The sequence below is a fragment of the Lampris incognitus genome, chromosome 9 (genome assembly GCF_029633865.1).
Source record: "Lampris incognitus isolate fLamInc1 chromosome 9, fLamInc1.hap2, whole genome shotgun sequence".
Taxonomy (NCBI): domain Eukaryota; kingdom Metazoa; phylum Chordata; class Actinopteri; order Lampriformes; family Lampridae; genus Lampris; species Lampris incognitus.
In genome coordinates this window covers 38,893,847-38,909,756 of record NC_079219.1, presented here as the reverse complement: position 1 = coordinate 38,909,756, position 15,910 = coordinate 38,893,847, and the positions used below count along the sequence as shown (strand labels likewise).

General features: G+C 44.5%; 1 protein-coding gene across 2 annotated transcripts in view; it reads left to right on the top strand.

Annotated features, from left to right (window-relative positions):
• The window catches only part of grik2 (glutamate receptor, ionotropic, kainate 2), a 316,356-nt gene that overhangs the window by 211,640 nt on the left and 88,806 nt on the right, over positions 1–15,910 (top strand). The gene's annotated exons all lie outside the window — the stretch shown is intronic.

Below are 15,910 nucleotides of genomic sequence, written 5' to 3'. Positions count from 1 at the left end.
ATCGTGTAGTCCAGCCCATGGCAGAGGAAGTTTTTTGTATGCATGTATGTGACATGTTTTTAAGTGTATGTTTGTTGGTGAAGCCAAAGACAAATTTCTACATAACTGGATAATAATGATGTCTAATCTAGCCTTTCACACTATTAGATAATTGTTTTGACTATCCAATACCACCCCAACCCCCGTCAAAATCAGTTGTGATTTTGAAATCGTGGCAAATTGTTTCTAAATCGGGCTTGAATGTTGGTGCAGTACTGGTAATGGCAGTAAAAGAAATAGGATAAAATCCCTCAGCAACTTACGTAACATCATTATGGTTCTACAAACTGATATTACTCATCTGAGTTTGATTCTTACTTGATGGACAGTGCAATTGACACTGGACACTGGATTTGACCAAAGACAACCAGGTGATTCACTTGTCAGAGTCCAAAAAGGAAATATTCTTTTTGTCAATGATCAAACGTCTTGGTTCTACATGCTATTCGACTGTGGCCACCCCCTGCCTAGGACAGTGTAGTGGCTGCAGGCACATCCGACTCTCCTCGTAAAAAGCTGTCATGTGCAGGTGTTCTCCCCCAAGGATCAGCCCATAAATTACTACTACTACTTTCGACTGCTCCCATTAGGGGTCGTCACAGTGGATCATCCGTTTCCATTTCTTCCTGTCTTCTGCATCTTCCTCTGTCACACCAGCCACCTGCATGTCCTCCCTCGCCACATCCATAAACCTCCTCTCCGGCCTTCCTCTTTACCTCTTCCCTGGCAGCTCCATATTCAGCATCCTTCTCCCAATATAGCCAGCATCTCTCCTCCACACATGTCCAAGCCATCTCAATCTTGCCTCTCTTGCTTTATCTCCAAACCCTCCTACTTTAGCGGTTCCTCTAATATAATCGTTCCTTATCCTGTCCTTCTTCGTCACTCCCAGTGAAAATCTTAGCATCTTCAACTCTGCCACCTCCAGCCCCGCTTCCTGTCTTTTCTTCAGTGTCACTGTCTCCAAACCATATAACATATCTGGTCTCACAACCATCTTGTAAACCTTCCCTTTAACTCTTGCTGGTACCCTTCTGTCGCAAATCACTCCTGACACTCTTCTCCACCCACTCCACCCTGCCTGCACTCTCTTCTTCACCTCTCTCCTGCACTCCCCGTTACTTTGGACAGTTGACCCCAAGTGTTTAAACCCATATGCCTTCGTCAGCTCCACTCCTTGCATCCTCACCCTTCCACTGTCCTGCCTCTCATTCACGCATAGGTATTCCATCTTGCTCCTACTGACTTCCATTCCTCTTCTCTCCAGTGCATACCTCCACCCCTCCAGGCTCTCTCCGCAATCTGCATCCTACTCCCGCTAAAGTTCACAATGTCATCCGCCAACATCATTGTCCATGGAGACTCCAGCCTGATCTTGTCCGTCAACCTGTCCATCACCATTGCAAAGAAGAAAGGGCTCAGAGCCAATCCTTGATGTAATTCCACCTCCACCTTGAACCCACTTGTTATTCCAACCGCACACCTCACCATTGTCACACTTTCCTCATACATACCCTGCACCAATCCTACATACTTCTCTGCAACTCCCGACTACCTCAGACAATACCACACCTCCTCTCTCAGCACCTTGTTATGCTTTCTCTAAATCTACAAAGACACAATGTAACTCCTTCTGGCCTTCTCTATACTTCTCAATCCACATTCTCAAAGCAAACATCACATCTGTGGTGCTCTTTCGTGGCATGAAACCATACTGCTGCTCGCTAATCGTCACCTCTCCTCTTAACGTAGCTTCTATTACTCTTTCCCATATCTTCATGCTGTGGCTGATCAACTTTATACCTCTGTAGTTGCTACAGTTCTGCACATCGCCCTTGTTCTTGAAAATCGGTACCAGTGTGCTTCTTCTCCACTCCTCAGGCATCCTCTCACTTTCCAAGATTATGTTAAACAATCTAGTTAAAAACCCCACTGCCATCTCTCCTAAACATCTCCATGCCTCCACAGGTATGTCATCAGAACCAACTGCCTTTCCACTCTTCATCCTCTTCGTAGCTGCCCTCACTTCCTCCTTGCTAATCCACTGAACTTCCTGATTCACTATCCCTACATCATCCGACATTCTCTCTCTCTCTCTCTCTCTCTCTCTCTCTCTCTCTCTCTCTCTCTCTCTCTCTCTCTCTCTCTCTCTCTCTCTCTCTCTCTCTCTCTCCCTCATTTTCTTCATTCATCAGCCCCGCAAAGCACTCCTTCCACCTTCTCAGCACACTCTCCTCGCTTGTCAGCACATTTCCATCTCTATGCTTGATCGCCCTAACTTGCTGCACATCCTTTGCAGCTTGGTCCCTCTGTCTAGCCAATCGGTACAAGTCCTTTTCTCCTTCCTTACTGTCTAACCTGTCATACAACTCACCATATGCCTTTTCCTTTGCCTTTGCTGCCTCTCTCTTTGCTTTACACTGCTTCTCTTTGTACTCCTGTCTACTTTCTTCATCTCTCTGACTTTCTTCATCTCTCTGACAATCCCACTTCTTCTTTGCCAACATCTTTCTCTGTACAATTTGCTGTACTTCCTTATTCCACCACCAAGTCTCATTGTCTTCCTTCCTCTGTCCTGATGACACACCAAGTACCTTCCTAGCTGTCTCCCTCACTATTTCTGCAGTGATTGCCTGGCCATATGGCAACTCTTCACTACCACCCAGTGCCTGTCTTAACTCCTGCCTGAACTCCACACAACATTCTTCCTTCTTCAACTTCCACCATTTGATCTTCGGCTCTGCCTTCACTCGCTTCCTCTTTTTGGTCTACAAAGTCACCCTACAGACCACCATCCGATGCTGCCTAGCTACATTCTCCCCTGTCACCACCTTGCAGTTTACAATCCCTTTTAGATCATGCCTTCTACATAAAATATAGTCCACCTGTGTGCACTTTCCTCCACTCTTGTACGTCACCTTATGTTCCTCCCTCTTCTTGAAATATGTATTCACCACAGCCATTTCCATTCTTTTCGGAAAATCGACCACCATCTGTCCTTCCAGATTCCTCTTCTTGACACCAAACCTACCCATCACCTGTTCATTACCTCTGTTCCCTTCACCAACATGTCCATTGAAGTCTGCTCCAATCACCACTCTCTCCTCCTTGGGTACTCTCTCCACCATGTCATCCAACTCACTCCAGAATTCTTCTTTCTCGTCCATCTCACACCCAAGGTGTGGGGCATATGCACTGATAACATTCAGCAATACACCTTCGATTTCCAGCTTCATACTCATCACTCTGTCTGACACTCTCTTCACCTCCAGCACACTCTTGACATGCTCTTCTTTCAGAATTACCCCTACCCCATTTCTCCTCCCATTCGCACCATGGTAGAAGAGTTTGAACCCACCTCTGATACTCCTGGCCTTACTCCCCTTCCACCTGGTCTCTTGCACACACAGTATGCTTACCTTTCTTCCTTCCGTCATATCAGCCAGCTCTCTCCATTTACCAGTCATAGTGACAACATTCAAATTTCCGACTCTCACCTCCACACTCCTACCCTTCCTCCTCTCTTGCTGCCTCTGGACATGGCTTCCCCCTCTCCTTCTCTTTCACCCAACAGTAGCATGGTTTCCACCGGCACCCTGCTGGTTAACAATACCAGTGGCGGTCGTTGGTAACCCGGGCCTTGACCGATCTGGTATGGAAATCTTATTTATGATCTGCATATATATTTCCACATGTAAGCATCAGCCCATAAACATGCAGGGTCAAAGCCCTGTGGTGATCAGGAAGAGGTGGCAGGGGCATGACAGTGTAGTCTGGTAGCCTCTAGCCACAACCTGGCACACAGCTGGTGGGTGTATGATCAGTCACTAAGCCCTGGGACTGAGACAAAGGGGCTTCTCGGCTGCTGCACCCACGGCTGATTAGCCCTATTTAGGATCTGCTCTGCTCACCCCAGTTGGGGAGGGGGCTAGAAAAGGTGCTCTAAACATCGTCTGCCTCATACCTCCTGTCTGGATCACTGCATCCAGAGAGATCACCAACATGTGGTTAGAAACAGAAACTCGTATATTTTGGATCCTGGAACATACAAACCCTCATGGAAATTCAATTCAGCAATCTACCTGAATGGTGTACTGCCATCTTTGCCCGACAGTTGAGAAGATTCCAGATTGATATTGCTGCACTCTCTGAAACCCAATTGGCCGACCAAGGGCAGCTTAAAGAGGAGAAGAGCAGTTAAGGTAGTTGGCTTTGCTATCAAAACCAGCCTCATTTGTCATCTTGCTGAGCATCCTCTGGGCATCAAAGAACACCCAATGACAATACAGCTGGTGCTTGTAAATAACCAAAGCATCACTGTCAGGAATCAGGAATCAGGAACACTTTATTTGTCATTTCACCTCATACATGTGTGCCCATGAAGTGAAACAAAATACCATTTCCCCCAGCCCACAGCAGTGCAACATACAGACAAAAACACATTTAAGAACTACAAGAATACACATATTCAAACTAACACATATATCCAAACTATAAAAAAAAATCGACACAATCAGGTGCTCAGGTGCTTGGCAGCTGAACTCAAGTGCAAGAGGGTTTCCATCAATGCCCAACCCTTCAACAACCAGGAAGGGCCCCTGTGTTTTCCAGCTTTCGTTCGAGAGGGGGATAAACTGAAGGCCATCCCTTCACTTCCCAACTTAGTCTCACTAAACTCAGCCAGGGATTGGGAAATGCGGGTGGACTTAGGCCAGAAGCTCATCCTCCCGACAGAGATCGCAACAACCACCTTGAGACCAGATCTCATCCTCTGGTCTAATTCTTGCCAGCTCGCTTACATCATTGAGCTGACAGTCCCCTGGGAGGATGCAGTCGATGAAGCATACGAGCGTAAGAAGCTGTGGTACGCCAACCTAGCAGCCGAAGCATAGGACAGAGGCTGGAAGGTGAAGGTGCGTCCTGTGGAGGTGGGTTGTAGGGGCTTTGTTGCCAGTTCCACAGCAAAACTCCTGAGGGAACTAGGAGTTAGGGGGCAGGCCCACAGGAGAGTGATCAAAGAGCTAGCCGACACTGCTGAGAGGACTAGCTACTGGATCTGGATCAAAAGGAGAGACGCCGTCTGGGCTGCCAGGGTGAACAACTAACCACAGGTCACACACCCAGGACCGATCAACCTGTGGTGGGCCTGCCTCAGCCGAGGGTGTCTTGTGATAAAAGGCCGAAACACCCTGTGATGGTGAGGTACACAACTGATGATGTGTCTAGGTGGTGGCAATGTCACCTTGGCAGATATCTCCAGTTTAATTCCCACCGAAACTGTTGCAGTGCAAACACTAGGGATTTTAACAACCAGTCCCTTTTTTTTTAATCAAACTAAAAAAAAAAATCACTGTCCAACAAATGCCAACCAGGATGACAGTCAGAACCGTTGGTCTGCATGGGCTAGCAGTTAGCCTAGCCTGCCCCGATTATGCACCCTGTCAGACCGCCCTCCGTGTTTCCTCCTCGGGCACAGCTCCAGGCAGGGGCCGTGGTCCCTGTGGCAACTGGACGAAGCAGACCAAGCTCTCCCAGCGAAGCCAGCACCAGCTTTCTCAGCCAGACACCCTTATCATCAGTCATCAGTGCATACACTCCAACACTTGACTCACAAGATGAAGTAAAGGAAACCTTCTATGCCGAACTGGAAAATGTTCTCACGAAATTCCACAAGGACGATAATCTAATCCTGCTTGGAGAGTTCAGTGCCAGAGTGGGATGAAATTACAACTTGAGGAGAGGCATAATTGGCAAGGAAGGAGTTGGAAACACAAACTCCAATGGCATCCTACTGTTAACAACATGCTCAGAACATAGCCTAATCATCACCAAAACTGTCTTCCACCAGAAGAACAAATTCAAAACAAACTGGAGGCACCTTCGTTCTAACATTTGGTACCTCACTGACTACATTATCGTCTGTCACAGAGACCGACGTGAGATACTTAACACCAGAGTGATGATCAGTGCAGATGACTGGCCACCGCCTTATCCACTCCACCCTGTTCATCCTACTTCACCAGAAAAGAAGGTTGCAGAAAATGCAGAGCGGCCCAAAGCTCAATCTCAAAAGACTTACTGATACCTCCTCTCGTCAACAGTTCCAGGCCATGCTCAGTATATCAATGCCCAAGTAGTATCCAGATGATATTGAACGCCACTGGGATATGCTCAGGACTGCAATCACTGGCACCTGTAAAACCACTCTTGAACATGAGATATAAGAAATTATATGAATTAAGAAATTATATTTCATTTTATTTCATGTATGCAAGTACATGAAATGAAATGACAAATAAATGTTCCTGATTCCTGATAAGATGAAGAACCACCAATATTGGTTTGATGAGAATGACCTGAAAATCCAATGGTTAATCAACATCAAGAGGAAATCCTTTACCATCTGGCAGGATGACATCAACTGCCAAAATAAATGAGCTGCCTGTGCAAGAGCAAAGTCAGCCGTCCAAACCAGGGTCAGGGAATTGAAGAACAGGTGGTGGAAGAAGAAGACCCTTGAGATCCAGCACCTTGCAGATGCTGGGGATACCAGAGGTTTCTTTGATGCTACTAAAGCAATGTACAGTCTCAGCCACTGCTGTCTAACTATTTGCTACAAAGATGGGCGCACACTGCTAACAGGCTATGATTCAATCAAAGAAAGGTGGAAAGAGCACTACCAGTTTCTTTTAAACCAGACGTGAGTTGGATGCCCTCCAACAACTCCCTCAACAACCCAAAGAGGAGGACATGGCAGCACCACCTAGTCTAAGAGAAGTCCAGGATGCCATCAGAAGATGAAAATCAGCAAGGCTGCTTGTCCTGATAGAATACTGGCAGAATTACTGAGTGCAGGTGGACCTACACTCCTCAGACACTGCTATTTAAAATATGGGAAAAGGATGAAATCCCTGTGCAACCTAGGGGTGCACTCATTGTCTCTATCTTTAGGAAAGGGGGCAAAGCTGAGTGCTGAAACTACCATGGCATATCCTTGCTTTCCAACACAGGGAAAGCCTGGGCTAGGGTCCTGGCCAAAACGCCTTCCAATTTCAGAGGAAATTCTGCCAGAATCCCAGAGCAGTTTTGATCCTAATAGAGGCACCATGGACGTGATTTTTACTGCTTGTTTACTTGTTTTCTCCAAGAAAAAGCCAAGGAAAAAAAAATCAACCATTGTACATGGCCTTCATACACTTAATCAAAGCTTTTAATTCCGTAAACCGTAAGGCCCTCTGGTTAGTTCTGTCAAAAATAGGCAGCCCTGACAAATCTATCAGAGTACTATGACCACTACATTATAATATGCCAGCTAAAGTAATCAGCTGTTATGGAGATGAGACAGAGTCCTTAAAGGTTCACACAAGGCTGTGTCATTGCCCCAACCCTATTCTCTGTCTTCAGTGCCACCAACCTCCACCTCACAGGTCCCAAGCAGTTGAATCAGTTCATCTGGACACAGTGTTTATTGAGAGAAACATTTCATTGCTCATCTAAGTGACCTCTTCAGTCTTAAATGACTGCAGGTATCCCCACCCTTTGCATACAGGGGACAAATACTATAGGAAGGAGCATGGGTGTGCTAAGGGTTTCCCGGTCTCACCTATTGTGGCCAATTTGTATATGGAGGAAGTGGAAAAGAGGACCTTATGTCCTATCCAGGGACACCACCTAGCCCTTGGTTCCAATTTGTAGATGACACCTTGGTTAAAATTAAATCCTCAGGACGTACCACGTTTCCCCAACCAAATTAACTCAGTGAACAACCACAAGTTTACCAGGAAGGATGTGAAAAATGTCAGGTTAGCCTTCTTAGACTGTGAAATTGCAATTGGTGATGGGGGACATTTGATTGTTGATGTTTACTGTAAACCAACATATACTGATCAGTATTTAAGGTTTGACTCTCATCATCCACTGGAGCACAAACTAGGAGTCATCAGGACACTGTACCACCAACCTGACAACGTCCCCACTGATACAGCGGCCGGTGAAGGGGATAAATCCTACATTAAACATGCCCTGATTAAATGTGGTTATTCTAACTGGGCATTTATCAAAGCCAGGAAGATGACCAAAACAATGCACCAGCCAAACGGAGAGAGGAGAAGGACAACAGCTGCCTAAGCATAAACCAGTGGTAAGTCCATGTGTGATGAGAGTGTCGGAACAGTTGAGACTGTATTTTCCAAGCACTGTGTCTCAGTTGCTTTCAAACCCCAAACCACACTGTGCCAGAAATTGGTCCACCCCAAGGATTAGGTCTCCCAGCACAAACAGAGCAATATAGTGTATTCTGTTAAGTGCCAGGAAGATTGCTGTGACTTGTACATCAGGGAAACCAAACAGACGCTGGCCAAGAGGATGGCACATCACAGAAGAGCTAACGAGTCAGGCCAAATCTCCGCTGTCTTCACCCATCTACAGGCTAATGGCCACTCTTTAAAGGATGAGGATGTGCATATCCTTAATAGGGAGGAACGCTGGTTTGAACAGGGGGCGTCAAAGAGCCATCTATGTGATGAGGGAACGACCATCCCTGAACCTAGACGGGGCGCTAAGATTGCAAACATTCCCCAATCCTCTGTGAATAGTACACATGGCCATTGTAACTCTAGTGAATGGTCATGGCAATTTGCATATGAAACTGATTGTTGTTTTTGGTCGTTATGCCAATGTATTGTTTATAAGGGTGGGAATACCTGCAGTCAGTTGAGACTGAAAGGTTACTTAGATGAGTGATGAAACATTTCTCCCATTAAGCTTTGTGTCCAGATGAATTGATGAATTTATTCAACTTTCTGTGATGATATGAGCAGTTTCCCTGCAGGGAATCAGGAACCTTGCTGACAGCATATTTTATATTCATCACAAATGCTAATGAAATATATTAATATATAATACTAATGAAATGCACTATTGAGAATAAAAAGGGTGCTTTATTTTGCTTGGATTATTTATGGAGTCCTCCATTTAGCGTATCTTTTCCAGTGGTTTGAGACACTGCCCATGCAGTTCACAGCCATTATGCATTAAGCAGTTTGGTTAATTTCACTTTTGAAAACAAACTGGAACACTTAAAAATACTTTTTACATCACAACATGTATTCAGGTTTTATTCATGTTCTTGTCTTACATATTTCAACCAGTTGGTAATGCTCCAATTCACCATCACACGCTTAGTGCACTGAGACAACTTTCCTTTGTTCTTTAGTACAGCCATGCAGCATGGAAAGAAATCAATAATACAACAATAAATGTTTAAAGATGATTCAAATGAGGCAGTATCATTTGTTTTTGTTGGGACACAAAATCCATTTTTTAATTTGCTGGAGATGAATAGGGGTGCTTTCGCATTAAAGACTGAGTTTCTGCAGAATGGCATAGACACAGTATTGCTTTAATTAGGTTTGTTTTACTGAGATAGCTTGTCTTTTTCCTACTCCCTCTTTTTAATTAAGGATGTACTGGCTTTCATCTATAGCAGGCTGTTCGTACATGAAAAAAGAGGCTGGAGGGTGGGGTCACATAAGACCTTCCTCATACATGTGTTATTACCCACAGTTGTGTGAACCTGAACTCATGCAGTTTATGCGCATTAGCAACACATTTAATCTTATTTGGTTGTGTGCTCATATGTCAGCTTATGTATTTATGTGCTGTGTGTGTGTTGGGGGGGCTGTGCTCATTTGATTATTTCGGATTAAGCTATTGAGCAGGAGTTGGAGAAGCATGCCAGCATAATCAAACTTCTTTTTGGAATTGGGACGCTTTTTTAACACATATTTTTAACCTGTAGTTTACAAAATAACAGCTTTTTGTTTTTGCTGTGTAAATACATCTACTGATGTTTCTGGGCCCTCTGCACTCCAGTTCAGCAGACTTAGTGAGCGTGTTCATGGCAAGGGAGAACAGTGTCACAGAGATAGTGTACCCAATGATGATGCCGATCTCCACCTTGTGTCAGCTTGATGACATTGCTGTTGAAGAAATCCTCATCCTGAAATTGCTGTAGTAATCAGGGGTGAGGTCTCTGATTCTGCTTGGGGTGTGATGTTTGGGCAGTGTGAGCTGCGCCAGCTCATGTGGCATGGAATTATATGCATTTGCTAGTTTGAGCCACAACATTGACAGGTTACCCTTTTTCTCTGGCGCCCCTGGTGAGCTATGTCACCTCACCAGTGTGCTCCAGAAAGCCTGGCATCCCTGAAATGCTACCCTTTTGGACTGATGTGTCTATGTAGTTGTTCTTGACCAGATAGGTGCACAGCCTATTGGAAACGGCACTGAATAAAATATTTTCCTCAATGCATAGCAGGGAGATGACGTGGAAGTGGTCTATGTGGGTAGAGTTTTCCTCCTTCGGGGTCCATACCCCTTCGGCCTCTATCAAGTGCTCTGGGATCCTCCCCCTTCTCCAGAAGACTCACAGGATCTTCCACTGATGCAGAAGAAGTTTGGGGAAGTTCTTGTACACTTTGTACAAAGTGCTGCTTGGTCCTGGAGCAGAGCTTTCTCTTGCTTTGCAGATGATCTATCTGACTTCCTTTAGCTGCAACTCTGATATGTTGAATCGAACACCCAGTTCAGGGGTGTGGGGGGCTATTAGGATGTTGTTCTCTCCCAGCTTCTGCTCTCTTTCAGGGTCATTGTATATCTGCTTCAGATGTTGGTCTATATTTTTCTGTGAGCAGGGTAGTTTCCCACTTCACTTCTGCCCCAGCAGCTTCTTGGTCAACTTGAATAGGTTGGAAATAAAGGCAGCACATTTTTGGGCCCTTTCCCAATGCCAACTTCATTGCCAGCACCAATGGAAGTACATCTTCAAAGCTCAGCCCAGGTCACTTTCCTCTTGACTGTGTTCTCCCATCTTGTCCAAGCTCCCTTTTGCTTCATTCCCACTGACCTGCAGGTTCTTTTCTCCTCCACTGCTGCTCTCACCTCCCCCTGAACTAGTCGGCGCCTTTCCTTCTCTCTGATGGTGTTCGTTTGGGAAGCTGGAAAGAAACCTATTCCAACTTGACCTTGTGTGACCATTCCGACCAGCCTCTTGTGATGCAGCCTTGCCTCTGCTTCCTGAGCAGCTTCCTCTGCCTTCCACTTCCTGCCAGTCCTCACTTGGATCCCTGCTTTAGCCACCCTCTGATCACTTTAGTCCCTGTATTGCTCCACTTCTCTGGCTCTTGTTACCTTGAATTCTTCCTTAAAGGATTTGAAAGGCTGTTGCAGTTTGTTGTGGTGACCATAGAGTGCGATGCTGCTCAGGCTCTTTGGTAGCCCCAGCCATCTCCTGAGGTGGTTGCTGACCCCCCTCTCTAAGGACTTGACTATTGAAATCAAAACTGCATAGACAAGGGGGGCCACAGGATTCTGGGAAGAATGCCGTGCTGATACACCTAGCCTTTGAACTTCCCATGTAGGCCAGACTTATCCATGGATTTTAGCTAGCCATCCAACTTGGTGCAGGTCAGCTGGATGGATGTTGTGTCCCTCAGGGAGCATTCAAAAACCTTGCTTAAGCCCTTAACTGGCTTCTCGGTGATGGTTGGGATGGCTATGCCTGTGAAGTTGAACCGGAACTTGTCCTCCACTTTCCCTTTCCTCAGCACCATAGATCTTGATTAGGATGGATTGAAATGCATCCGGACCCACTCCACCAGCTTTTGGAGCCCCTGCAGAATCCACCAGCAGCGTGGGACTGATTCTGTTGTGACTGTGAGATCATCATACCATGATGGCTGGTTGCCATTAAGTTGCATTTGTTCTGGGCCCTCTGCACTCCAGTTCAGCAGACTTAGTGAACATGTTTATGGCTTGGGAGAACAGTGTCACAGAGATGGTGCACCCTGTGATGATGCTGATCTCCACCTTGCGCCAGCTTGATGAAATTACTCCTGAAGAAACCCTAATCCTGAAGTTGCTGTAGCAATCAGTGATGAGGTCTCTGATTCTGCTTTTAAGAAGTAAGTTGGAAAAAAAATATGAAAGCTTGTAAAAACTGTGATGGATAACTGTTGGACCTAATCGTGCACAGAATAGATAATAACAGACCTGTGTCTCATGTCGTCCTTCTCTCTCTGACCTTTCCTTTTGTCACCCTCCATCAACTTAAACAAACCTGCAAAGATAAAATATGCAAATTGACTGTTGAAAATCAACTTAATGCATTTTTTAAATGATTTTAGCCTGAGTCTTTGGAGGTAATTAGAGATCAGTCAGCTGATGTGTAAACTGAACTGTAAGCTCAGGCAATGCTGGGTCCAACTCTCTACCTCCAATGCATCTAGCTAAGCATATCTGATTGAGCAAGAAATGGGTTTCACTCTCAGTCCCTGCTCCTCTCAAGATTGAGAAATTTACATCTAGTGGAGACCTGGCAAACAGAACCAAAACACCATACCATCATTTTCAGTCCACGCTCACAGGGAAAAGGGTGTTCCCCGCTTATAATAAAAGGTGCTCTGTGTTAATGTGTCTGCAGTCTTTCACAGTTGAGAGAAGGTGATAGGTCATAAGGTGTTAATGGGCTGACAAAAGCTTCTATGTGCTCAACATACTACATACCAGTGTTCCAGTCGTTAACTCGACAGAAAGACAGAGAGGCTGAGTGCAGTGGAACATTCAGTGGGGAGAGTGTGTGTAACAGGGCAGAGGGGAAGAAAAAGATATTTCTCACAGAAGCCTAAAAGTGTCTTAATATCAAACGTGAAACATCAATAGTATGCTTAAATGACATTGTCACTTAATGTTCAAGCTCCTATTTGATGAAATAAAAACTAAATTCACAATGACAATAGACTATCATGAGAAAAAATTGGTTTTGGCCCTTCTTCTTTTCATTAATTCATTCATTCATTATCCAAGCCACTTATTGGAATTCGGGTCACGGGGATGCTGGAGCCCATCCCAGCAGTCATCGGGCAGCAGGTGGGGAGACACCCTGGAGAGGCCGCCGGGCCGACACACACAGACACACACACACACACACACACCTAGGGACTTTTTTTTTCTTTTTTTCTTTAGTACGGCCGATTCACCTGACCTACATGTCTTTGGACTGTGGGGGGAAACCAGAGCACCCAGAGGAAACCCACACAGACACTGGCAGAACATATAAATTCCACACAGAGGATGACTCGGGACGAACCCCAAGGTTGTCCAACCTTGGGGTTCGAACCCAGGACCTTCATGCTGTCAGGCAACTGCGCTAACCACTGTGTCACCATGCCACCACCCTTCTTCTCTTCTACGTTTCAAACGGTTTTGCACAGGTACATAGTGCAGCTAGCTCTTGACGATGACATTTATATATATATATATATATATATATATATATATATATATATTAAAAAAAGTTTATAAATATTTGCAAAGTGAGAATAAACAAATGTAAAAACATAGTTTGATATTGGGGAAATCTGATATATAGGTAACATATAAACCTTATAGACAGATAGCTAGACAGACAGACAGCTAGACAGACAGACAGATAGATAGATAGATAGATAGATAGATAGATAGATAGATAGATAGATAGATAGATAGATAGATAGATAGATAGATAGATAGATAGATAGATAGATAGATAGATAGATAGATAGATAGATAGATAGATAGATAGATAGATAGATAGATAGATAGATGGATAAACAGACAGACAGACAGACATACAGACAAACAGACAGACAGACAGATAGATAGATAGATAGATAGATAGATAGATAGATAGATAGATAGATAGATAGATAGATAGATAGATAGATAGATAGATAGATAGATAGATAGATAGATAGATAGATAGATAGATAGATAGATAGATAGATAGATAGATAGATAGATAGATAGATAGATGGATAAACAGACAGACAGACAGACAGACAGACAGACAGACAGACAGACAGATAGACAGATAGATAGATAGATAGATAGATAGATAGATAGATAGATAGATAGATAGATAGATAGATAGATAGATAGATAGATAGATAGATAGATAGATAGATAGACAGATAGACAGATAGACAGATAGACAGATAGATGGATAAACAGACAGACATATAGACAAATAGACAGAAAAACAGACGGACAGACAGATAGATAGACAGATAGAGAGACAGATTTAAAACAAGGTGAACACATTTTTAATTTGTCCCTAAAGTATATACAATTTTTAATGCAATCATGCATAGAATTACAGTAATATTGCCGTGCTAGTGTGAAGACAGTTAAACGCCATATGGACAAAAATATGCACAATAAAATATCAGTATAGCTGCAAGCCACATTCAGATGACAGGGTTTGTGTAAACAAAAATGCAACATTGGAATATTGTAACCCTGATATATCACTTCTCAAAGACTGTTCAAACTTCTCTGCCTCAGCTCGTGTTCAGGACGAATGTGGTGCATTAACGAGCCTTTTTAAGGTGGACTAAGATAATTGGCTTTGAACAGACAACCTCACCGCCTCCCTGACCTTATAATGTGACGGTAGGAACAACCATGAAGCGTTGTCCCTTTGTCCATGCTAACACGTGTCCCTAACAAAACAAGATGTCTTTGTGTGCTTGGAAACACTGCTGTACTAATTCACCAGTGAAACCGTGGCTCGGTTACCATAGTTACCACAGCGATGGGACAAAAGCAGACACTGTTCCTACCTTGGGGGGGCTTGTGTGGAAAAGAAAGAGACAAAAATAATGGACGTACATAAAACAGACTGCTTGTCAGCGTGTCATCTGTGTGTTTGTTTGTGCCGGTGTTGGGGTGTCCGTGGGTGCATGCATGTGTGTGTTTGTATTTCTCGACAGTATAACGAGAATTGTATTATAGTCAGCACATGAGCACGGCAAATGACAAATGAAATGTGTTCCAGTCTCTTATGGGAAAACAGGACAGACTGAAGATCACGTATACACACTTTTGGATGTGATTGAGCTGAAGTTTTGTTCCTACACTTACCCACCTTACTGTCAATGACATGCTTTTCACATTATGATATTCCTTCAAGGGTATCCGGGTAGCGTGATGGTCTATTCCATTGCCTACCAACACGGGGATCGCTGGTTCGAATCCCCGTGTTACCTCCACCTTGGTCGGGTGTCCCTACAGACACAATTGGCTGTGTCTGCGAGCGGGAGGCCGGATGGGGATATGTGCCATGGTTGCTGCACTAGCGCCTCCTCTGGTCCGTTGGGGCTCCTGTTCTGGGGGCGGAGGGACTGGGGGAATAGCGTGATCCTCCCACATGCTACGTCCCCCTGGTGAAACTCCTCACTGTCAGGTGAAAAGGAGCGGCTGGCGACTCCACTTGTATGGGAGGAGGCGTGTGGTAGTCTGCAGCCCTCCCCGGATCGGCAGAGGGGGTGGAGCAGCGACCGGGAGGGCTTGGAAGAGTGGGGTAATTGGCATAGTACAATTGGGATATACATATATATATAGTATATACACACACACATGTATATATGCATGTTTATATGTATTTATGTATGCATGCATGTTTATATGTATGTATGTATGTGTGTGTGTGTGTATATATATATATATATATATGTGTGTGTGTGTGTGTGCGTGTGTGTGTGTGTGTGTGTGTGTGTGTGTGTGTGTGTATATGTATATAGTCATTCAAAGTTAAAATCCATTGAACAGTAGTTTATGGTGACAATCATATACAGATATAGACAGACTTTACTCCAGTGTCACATTGCCTGCATAACGAAGAACCAGAATGTGTGAAAGCTGTCAGTAATTACCCATGACTAGAAGAAAGGGGACATTCAAAAAAAGAGAGATGGGAGGGATGAAGGAGAAAATGTGTAGGGTAAGTTGAAAGGGAGTGTGACAGGGAGGAAGGATGCCATGTGAAAGAGGA